This window comes from Rutilus rutilus (genome assembly GCF_951802725.1).
Source record: "Rutilus rutilus genome assembly, chromosome: 4".
In the NCBI taxonomy this organism is placed as follows: domain Eukaryota; kingdom Metazoa; phylum Chordata; class Actinopteri; order Cypriniformes; family Leuciscidae; genus Rutilus; species Rutilus rutilus.
In genome coordinates, this window is record NC_140212.1 from 44,964,160 (window position 1) to 44,975,164 (window position 11,005).

The 11,005-nt window shown below is 39.1% G+C and overlaps 2 protein-coding genes across 2 annotated transcripts in view; both read left to right on the plus strand.

The window, feature by feature from the left end:
* LOC311289537 (protein NLRC3-like) overlaps nucleotides 1–387 on the plus strand; it is a 35,301-nt gene extending 34,914 nt beyond the window's left edge. Inside the window, exon 8 of the mRNA XM_084407615.1 lies at nucleotides 1–387. This exon is cut by the window's left edge and continues 1,086 nt beyond it. The gene's annotated coding sequence lies outside the window, so the exon portion shown is untranslated.
* LOC311289091 (protein NLRC3-like) overlaps nucleotides 1–11,005 on the plus strand; it is a gene marked incomplete at its 3' end in the record, with an annotated part of 105,655 nt that overhangs the window by 59,384 nt on the left and 35,266 nt on the right. The gene's annotated exons all lie outside the window — the stretch shown is intronic.

Below are 11,005 nucleotides of genomic sequence, written 5' to 3' on the forward strand. Positions count from 1 at the left end.
CTATTGCTGTGGAAATAAGACATATTCAAGAGAATGAATCAATATCACAGTTTGTTGATCAATTCCTGTGTGAATGAAGGATCTCATGATTCTCTATAGAAACTGTACATACTGTAAACACTTGATCAGTTATTGTAATATAATCCAGTTTACTCTAAATAAACCTCCTCCTGAACAGAACTGAATTACAGACCTGCTGTTATTGATAAGATGTCTAATCTTGAAGTATGATTTTGGTCATATTGCCAATCCCACAATGACACATAAAATAAACTTTTCTTTATTAATTCATACTCTATTTTAACATGTATATTTAACTTGTTAACAACATTTGTAGCTATTTGCATATTAATACTGTATTATCTGGTATAAATGGTTTCTGCACCCAAACATTACAGTTTTGCCTATTAGACAGAATCTCACTCTTTCATTGCCAGTTATTAATATTTTCTGGGATGCAAAAGAAAAACATCATCATGTAAACAGGACTTTTATTTTGGTCTGGGTGTGTGATGTCATCAGGCTGCGCCGCTCTCCTGCATCTGTTGTGATTCGCTGCCGAAAGGTTTGTGTTTTTACGCATTTAAAGTGTTTAAATCAATGCAAACCGTTCAGTCAATTGACCTTTCGCCGAGCCCCGCCCCCCTTAGTTACTGTTGCTACGTCCGACAAACAAATGGTCAAACACGACCAGCGCGACAGATTGCCATGACGGGAAGAGGTATACCCGTGCGTGTCAGTGGCCATTTTTGGAGCAATACCTCCGCGATATCCTCCAGATTGAGGCAAAAGGGTTTACAGTATGCAGTGGAGGGATATATTCAAAATATAAAAATACACAATGAAGGAGATACGACTACTATCTACGTCTCTATCGAGGCTAGCAGCTAAAGCTTACCGGTGTTCATACACATAATTTGTGATATGACAAAGAACAAGGAAACAAGTGTTTAAAAGCATTGAAAGACACTCACTGTTGTGTTTTTGTGTGAAAGAAAAAACTGTCTCTGAAAATAAAAGTGCTGTCAGCAATAATTTCTTATGTGTGTTTTTTCACATAAAGGCCCTTTCACACCGGATGCGTAACGAAAAAGCGAATAGTTCGTGTGCGAATAGTTCGCGTCAAAACCCATCACATGAGCCGCGTAAACACGGTCTCAATCTCTATCTTTGATGATTAGCTTTCTATCCCAAATGTAGTTTAGCCTGCTAGCCTACACAGCACAGGACTATACAACAACTAAAACTATCACACAACATACTCACAGTCGTGATGACCAAGTTGGTTGGCAATGTTACGCCACACAATCATTGTCCTTGTAGTATGCGTTTGGCTGAAGCCTTTTCTGTCGCCGCAAAAGAAAAAAAAAATCGACATCGAAAGGAAAAAAATAAAAGTCGTTTTTTCGCCGCAGCACATTCGCGTTCGGTGTGAAAGCACTCATCACACAAACAGCTGATCAAAAAATAAAACCATCGCGCGAATTATTCGTGAGTCAAAATCGCGTCCAGTGTGAAAGGGCCTTAACACTATGACTAAAATTTTAAATGCTGCAAAACACATGGGAGTTATATTCCCGGTGCTGTAGTTTATTTGATCAGTCACAGTATATCATTAATCAAGCTTAATTTGACTTTTCAACTACAATTATGCAGGGTGAACTGAAAGCTTTTAGCTAATGTTAGAACTTAGGCCTATATCATTGACAAAAGTATGTGGTGCATTTTCTTCCAAAAATGATTTTCTTTCTCAAATTCATGCTTCAAGTTGACAAAGCACAATAAACGAAATCACACAATAACTGTTTAACCAGACATAGCCTTAATTTGCATCTAAATAACTTTCATTGATCGTCTTTCATAATGCACTTACCATAATATTTATTAGGGGGACAACAGGGGCCTGTACCATGAAGCCGGATTAGGTGGCTAGCCGGCTGTGTTTCAGCTTAGTTTCCGCCAACCCTGGGTTTTAGGTACTATGAAAGTAGCTCGGCTTTAATCGGTGTTCGTCGCCATGGTATCTTACGCTGCACGGCTAACCTGCTTCGGGGCAGGTTATGATCTGGATTCGAGATCTCAGACTGAAGTTTGACCAATCAGCTGAGAGCAAAGAAACATATAGGTGACGTAACTTATTCCAAGTGTTTGTTGCAATGACTTCACCTTTTCTTCCAAATCCGGTGGACATCTCAGCGCAAATTGTTAGACGAGCAATTTGTAAAGAAAGAGTTTTTAGCCTGACAAAATCCCCTTGCCTTTCCTGATAGTTACTTGTATGAAAGATACAGCTTTTCCACGGAAGGAATGTCTTATTTTGCGAACTTCTTGAGCCGCACATAAATAATTTAACACGTCGAATTCATGCACTTACTGTACCGCAAATGGTATTGCGTTTATGTTTTTTTTTGCAAGTGGTACATACTTGCACGGTGGGTGATGCACAGAAGCTGGGGGAAAACACGGTTTGTCGAACCATTCGCAAGGTGGTCCTTGCTCTGCAGGAGTACATGAATAGTTTCATTAATATTGTTCCCCGGACATTTATCGACTATGTCCATAAAAGAGGGCTTTTATAAAATTGCCGGTAAGATATATTGATAGGGTGACATCACATGAACACTTTTTTTTTTTTTTTTTTAAATGCACATTTCACAAATGTACTATACAATATAATACATGTTAAGAATTATTTTAAATATTTATTATTATTCTGTTAATCTTATGATAGGATTCCCTATAGTCTATTGCTCCAGTCTCCACTGCTCCACAAGAGAACATGAGGCAGATGTTAATAGGAAATCCTATCACTTCAGGTAGAGATGTGAATTTGTGAGATGATTATTGTCTGTGAGATGAATCTTTAAATTAGTAACATTAACAGATATAACAATGATCTACTAAACATTTCATCTGCTGATGACTTGTGGTCATGAACGTATGATCACAAGTTTGGATGCTAAATGGCCTGGCTCCAGTGCTTGTCTCACAAATTTTCCATGAGTCTGTGTTGTGTCAGCGCTTTGAGGAAAGCAAGTTAAATTTGGTACAGTACAAAACCGTTAATTTGAACTAAGATAGAAAAACCTACACAATAACCCCCTGACCTCAGACAGGGCCACAGCACCGCTTCAATGTGGCCCTCAGTTAAACCAGAGTGAAGATCGAGATGACCTTTGGCATCCTAAAGGCACGTTTCAACTGTGTTCGGTGCTTAAGAGTCACCAGAGCGGGCATCACAGATAGTGGCTGCATGTGCCATTCTGCACATTATAGCCACCAGTAGAAAGGAGCGAGAACCACCACAAAACCAGCTTCTCCCCGATGAAACTGACCCGATCACACTTGACCACCCTGCTGGTGCAGATGTAGATGCAATCACCATACAATATTACACTTAATAAAAGCACAATGAAACTGCAGATAGGTCTCAAACTGTTTTATTGGTTTTGTGGGATGAGAGGGAGAAAGAGAGCAAGAGAAAGTTTCATTAATAAATATTAATACTAAAGTGTTACTTGGTTAAATAAGTTCACATACTGAGATCAGTTTTATTCAGCTGTTTGATCTCCATTTTATTTTTTTCTCAGCTCACAGTCAGCTCCTAGTGAACAGTCTTCAAGTCTCCTTTAGTGTGCAGTCTAGTTCAAGTCTCCTTTAGTGTGCAGTCTAGTTCAAGACTCCTTTTGTACAGGGCCCTGACTGAGTCTGTTTCCACCTGAAACATAATTCCACCACAAACATGATCATTACAAGTTTTCTGGAGGCTCATCAAATCACAAAAAGTTCCTTGACTTCCTACAAACACAGGACTGACTGTAATTTATGTCCAGGGTTTTAAATCCTTACACATTTCTTCTGAAACCCATTGAGGTAGAGGCCTCAGTTTCTGGGGCAGGTTGTGAAAAATCCTACAATAAAAGAGATGTGTAAGGGCCAGTCCCTTTTTTATGCCACACATTCAAATGTTTGCCATAATAAAAAGCCCAGTGCATTCACATCAGCAACTGTCTGAGAACACACCACCAGAGTGTCTTCATTTCCTCCACCCTAATAAATAAAAATAGGCCAATGTAAAGCATAACTGTTGTAAAGCAGGTAATGTTTGGTGTTCTGTCTGCTGCATACTGACCTCTGTGTGGGAGACTGTGTGTGTGTGTGTGCTGGCTTCAACAGGGACACTGTATTTCCCTCTACTGCAGAACATACAGTCAGCCATATTTACAACTTAAAAGTAGTAATGTATTGCACACGTACCCAGTGTTACTTACTTAGAGGAGCCAGCACCAGGGTCAGACTGTACAGCACCTGTAATCCCATCCATAATCGGCCGCCCCTTATTGCCTACTCAGAGCCAACTCCTCCGCCAGTGTATTCTGTTTTTCTAAATTTAACTCTTTATTTCTGTTTGCTGCAAACAAGTGTTTGTGATCAAATGTTCACAGAAGTAATAAAAGGTTGTGGTAAATACTCACCACTTTGAATTATTATTTTTATATTTTGTCTTTATCTGCTGCCAAGAACATTTGGAGTTGGGGTTGCATTTAAAAATCAAGGAATATTAATCTTTCTTAGTACATACATGTACATTTTGTATATATTATACAAATAGGCTATAGGGTATAGTAAACATATAGGCTACACATACATAAAGGCCTACATAATTTTACATAAATATAGAACATATTTGTTTAACTTGCACATTAACAATCAGCAATCTTTCTCCAACAGTCTTCTCTTGCTTTGGCAGAGACCGTATTGTTTCGAGCTTGAAATACATATTTAAATTCATCGTAATTCTGAATAATTATCTCTTGCTCCTCCGTGGAAAAATATAACGCTCTCGCTCTACTACCCGCGATTGGCTGTTCAGTGTCGACGTCACTCTTTTATGTGCACGCGCGCGTGGAGTAATCATAGCTTAAAGATCAAAGCCTGAGTTGACAGAGAAAGTTGATGAGCTGCATCATGGTACCAATAAAGCCTGATCGCATCGGTTTGGATTTGTCAACTCAAAACCAATCCTGTAACCCCGAGTTTGTTCAGCTACCTTCATGGTACAGGCCCCTGGTGGACCTAAAACACCAGAGTTTGTGTTAGCTCAGGCAATATTGATCATCTCTACATCTCTTTACCCCTTTAAAAAAGAAAGAATATTAGGCTCCTTAATATTGAACAGCTCCTGAGAACCAACATGACATCTGAACTACCAGATGTTCACGATATTTTACTCAAGCCATGCAACACACCGCATGACCTGGAGAAAACTGAAGGATTGCACATTCAAGCAGAGACTGGTGACAATTTTAAGTTGGTTGTGAAAAATTGATACACTGTTCCAGAAATTATTGTAAATTTAACCCAAATCAAAGTTAATGTTGAGCTGAGAATGTTTTATTTTAATTATGGATGATAATTTGCCCTTCTGTCCCATTCAGTATTTCAGTGTTGCTCATAGGGCTGGGCTGTGAATCGAGTACAATCTATTCAAATATATTTTTATAAAAAATATAGGACAAGGCAATGTTTATATCGATATACAGTAGTTTGATATATTACGAGCGTATCTGAAAAATAGTGGAGAACTCAGAGTGCAGAATCCAATTTTCCTAAACATGAGACTCGCTCTTTTCGTGACCAGAAGGATAGTTCCGCTGAATGTTCTCATCGATGTTGTAAACTTTGATTGACGCACTTTGACATGAGGGGGAGGCGGGGCCTTGAGTGACTTGTGTAGTGTGTGTATAGGGCTGATCGGCTCTGAGGGATGGGGATCTTACTGAAGGGTTTAGCTCTAACCCTAACCACTAAATTGACCACCCAAATCACTATATGCTATGCATCCTGTTAGCCTTCACGAGGACGCCGACACACTGAATCGAACGTGTTAAACAGGACATGTATCCTTCAGAGCGTCTGACAGGGTAAACCACGGTAAACTATATGCCTTTACTCTAACAAGTTATTTAGAAGCTCTTACTCTAGTCTGTCTGTCTGTCTCTCTAGTCTGTCTGTCTAACCCCGCTGGGCATCTTTTGGTCTGTCTGTGTCTTGTTTGCTAATGCCAGACACTTCCGGGGCTGTTCTGAGACTTTGTGCCTGACAAAAAAAAGTGAAATACAACTATTTTCACTTTCCAGCAACACTTCTGTGGGGACCAGTTCAATATACCAGTTCACCAGTTCAATATGGGTGTGATGGCATTCCTCATTATAGGCGCACATACTTTTAAAACAAGACAATGGTTATCTAGTCTCCAATTCAATTTAGTTGCAACTCTGCAATAAAGCAAGATAGAAAGCAATGTATTGACACTGACTATTGATTTATAGGCTATATTGCATTTAAAATGTTGATTGTCTGGACATACTGGTCAATATGGATGCACATCCCTCAGTAAATAATAACCATCAAGTATTGCTTTTATCATTTAAAACACAGTGCCATGCTACGACAAGCCATATTTATTCATTCACAGGATGCATTTTTTATATGAATAATTAAATTTGTACTATTTAAAATGTGAATTCTTGATATTAAGAGTGTACTTTTTCTAGTAACAATGTCTATTTCTGATATCAGGAATTACGTTTTCATTACAATTACATGCTTGAGGCACTTCGGGCCTTTCCTTCTATACATGACTTTAAATCATACACACACAAGCTGTGTATTAGAGATACACGATTCTGGATAAACTGAGAATAAAATAGAGATCACGATTCTGAACAAACAACTAAACAAAATAACATAATTTATGTTAATTGCTGAAGTCTATTTAAAATGTTTAATTAATCTGAATTATAAAAAAAAAAAAAACTTGGTTTGAATGAATGATTCAATTACTCACTCAAATACTTCACTTGTTTCATGGATGAATCAGCATTTTTGAACGAATCTCCTGAATGAACGATTCAATGACAAATATTTTTTTTAACAGTCATTTGTCGCCGCCTGGTGGCGTAACAATATAATCGATCCAATCCTTATTATATAAGTGCAAAGCTACTTTCAAAAGGTGATTTTCTCTACTTTAATCGCTACCGTAGACGGTGTTAATGTTAAAAAACGGAATAATTTATTTATATGACCACTTATTGAAGCTCAAAAAACTTTTTCCTAATAAATAAATAATGATTTAAAGGTCCTGTTCTTCGTGATCCCATTTTTCAAACTTTAGTTAGTGTGTAATGTTGCTGTTAGAGCATAAATAATACCTGTAAAATTATAAAGCTCAAAGTTCAATGCCAAGCGAGATATTTTATTTAACAGAAGTCCCCTTTCAAAGCCTACAGCGAACGGCCGGTTTGGACTACATCCCTCTACTTCCTTCTTTAATGACGTCACTAGAACAGTTTTTTGACTAACCTCCGCCCACAGGAATACACAAAAAAGGGGGCGTGGTCTTGTTGCGCTCCCACGGAGAAGAGGAAGAGTTGCGTTTGTAGAGTGTGTTTGTCGCCATGTCGTCGAGACGCTGTTATTTTCATCCCGGAGTCAAATCACCTCTGTTTGGCCTTCCCAGGGACGCTGTACTTAGAGATCAATGGTTACAATTTATGTTTAACTCGGTTCCCGAAAATTATAATCCACATGTACACCTATAAAACATATATTACTAATCAAAACTCGTGCTCACGTGTAACTAAGGTAGGAATAAACAATGCACTTATTTAAAAAATTCAACAACACCATCGTTAATTCGACAGACGGACAAAACCATATACCACAAGCTTTTATAACAGTTTGTAACATTTAACATTACAATTTAACCAATTCAAGGTAACAGCCAAACGTAAAAGTATGACAACTACTAAATAAACAGCTTACCATTGTGAAACATCCTGCATCCAACAATTTTTTTTTTTTTTAGAAGAAGTAACGGGTACTCACGGTTATGGACAGAAATGTAGCGGAGTAAAGAGTACAATATTTGCCTCTCAAATGTACTTGAGTAAAGTCATGAGTACTCCCCGAAAATGATACTCGAGTAAAGTACAGATCCCTCAAAATTGTAATTAAGTACTGTACTCAAGTAAATGTACTCTGTTACTGTCCGGCTCTGGTTCTGACCGACACCCCATTGAGGAAAGTAATGGTGCGTTCAAGTCATCTCGTATAGATCGTATTTACGAGTTGAACGCACTTGAACGCCACCACAATGTCGTAAATACCAGTGGGGAGCTCGGGATTTTCTCTAAGCTCCGATCTTTACGAGTTGGGGGCGTGTCAGTGATTAACATGGCGGAATACACAATACGGTATTTAGCTGTGATATTGTCAGGCTTTTCTATTAACAGCTCAGTTAGCTAATCGCCAACACAGAATATGATAATATAACAATGCAACATGTAACGATGTGTTGGCAGTGGCTTCATAAATTAATTAAAAACATAAAAATACAAAGTACTGTACACCTGATGCACATTTCTTTGTTCTTCATTTTCTAGAACAAGAGTTTAAGAACCATACTGTATTTTTGGGTAATTAATTAAGAGAAAGTACTCCGCCATTTTGCTCCGACGAAAGTGACTTGAACGCACATGCCGTTATAAGCACGACTTCCCACCTCGTACGTACGAACTTCCCAGGAGGACTTGAACGCACCATTAGATCTAAACCATCCACTAATACAGTCCACCTTTTCCAGCCTTACTATCGAACAGATATAGTCACAGTTATCGTTTAATGATGTTGGTGTCATCTCTCATCATCTTGTCTTAGTCAGGGAAAAAAGATCGTCAACGAGCATTTTTCGTCATAGTTTTCATTAATGAAATGACTGAATAACAAAGTAGATCAGAGTTTAGATGCAGTGGCGTAGCATCTGTGTATTATAAGTGAGTCTGTGATTTCTCAAACAGTATTTCTTATCATGTGCTCTGAACTCTTTGAGCTGGGTCAGGTGTGTTTGATTAAGGTTGGAACTAAACTCCAGGACCGGATTTGAGGAACCCTGGTCTAAATGATGAACTCTTTAACAGAGTCATTCAGTGAAACCAGCAGCATTTCTACTCTACTAAATTAATACTCTCAAATGCTGAAGACAACAAACTATAGAAATATAAATAACTCCAAAAACTCCAATTGCAAAATAAAGTGCCCATAAATGTATTTGTCAGGAAGCATACAACGGATCCAGTAGCGAGTCGTTATAAAGTTTATTGTAAACAGTCAATAGAACAAACAGAATAGCTGGCAAATAACGGGCACCAAGCAGGTCCTAGGAGACACGAGAACTGCAGAGTAGAATCCAAGCAAGGCAGATGAGAAATGTGATGCGCCATGATAATCCTCAAACACTGGCAGACCACAGCTCAGGCAGAAACAAAAGCAGGAGATCTGTGCAATCCGAGAGCAGGACCAGAACTGCACAGGACAGAGATCAGAACAGGAACCAGCAAACCAAACGATCTGACACTGAACATGACTAACACAGCCCTACATATTCACCTTATTTTTAACGGAAATACGGACGCAGCCAGTTGACGGTATTTTGTGCGAGACTTCCGGTCAGGCACTTCCGGTCACTGGCGAGCGTTGTTCGTAACAACAAACTCATCGTTATGGCTTCGAGGAAGACCGGGATTGTTTGTGCAGTTAGAGGTTGTCATAATAACTGGCACAAAAGAAAGATTTACTTGGAGCAGGAGTGTTTTAATCATCGAATTATTGACATTTTAATAATCAGGCGCCCTATACGACCGGCGACACACTGGCTGCGTGGCGTTTCTGTTGCGTGGTGTTTTCTATGTCTTTGCACACCAGAAACGTCTCTGACGAGGCGTTGCTGCTGCTAGGTGACATGATAAGCCTCATTGGTGATATATTCGACATATGGGGAGAGAGTTGTGGAAGGCACTTAATGTTAAACATAAATATATAGCAGCAAAGACAACGTCGGCAGTATTGACGGCAAAATAGGCTACAGAATATTTCGTTCTGTATTGACAGGTGCAATATTTGAAAATCGATAATATATATTTTTTTACATTTAGGCTATATCTGCATTTATGTCAAAACCTAAATTCAAACATCAAAATGTCATTAATATGTATTCATATCAAAATGACATACAAACATATTTTCCTATTCTATTTTGCCTGGAAACGCTTCCGAAACGCTTGCGTGTCGCGTGAAAAATAGGCATCGATTCTATTTCTAGCATGCACGCATTTTCCCTGAGACGCGCGCGCGTCACGCAGGCAGTGTGCAAGCTCTAAATAACCGGTTAACATGGGAACCGAAATAACGGACACGCCACGCAGCCCATTTGAAGAAACGACCGTATGTTTGTTCTTTTCATTTCGTGAACACAAGACCTACAGAAGACCACCCGATACCAGAAAAGTGGCTGGGCTACGAAGTCTGAATAAAAACTCCAAGGAGAAACAAAATCATTATAGTAACCCCTGTATAAAATCTAGTCATCATGGCATGATCATCATGGCATTTATTTTGTATGATTTATAATTATTTATAGCCATCTATGATCTACTTATTGCTATCATGTGCTTTGGTTGCATTCTGATGACATTATTAATACATTTGACATGACAAAATAGCCTACCTCCATAGATATATTAACTTAGTCCAGCGTTGGTTCGACCGTGTTTAGGGCGGTGCTGAAGGCGCCGGCGAAGTTTTGGCAATCTGCCAGCTAGATGCATGAGTGTTTTCAACCAGGTCCAGTACCCGACCTGGGTGAGGCGGGGCTTTAGTTCTTTGTTGTATTCATCTGCTAAGGCATATATTTTTCTGTCAACTCTGCATAATCCTTCGCAATCGATATCGTTAGTTAGCCCAGAGAAGCGAGGAAACGGAAGTGCCGCACAAAAACCGGAAACTGGACCCATATTTACTTCCGCGTTCGAAAATAAGGTGAATAGGACTAATAAACGAGACACACCTGTGACTGATCTGATCGCTCGTCAGTGCAGCTGGCGCTGATAGGCAATCAGATCAGCGCAGTACACACAAAATGAGCAAGCAAACCCGCGAACCG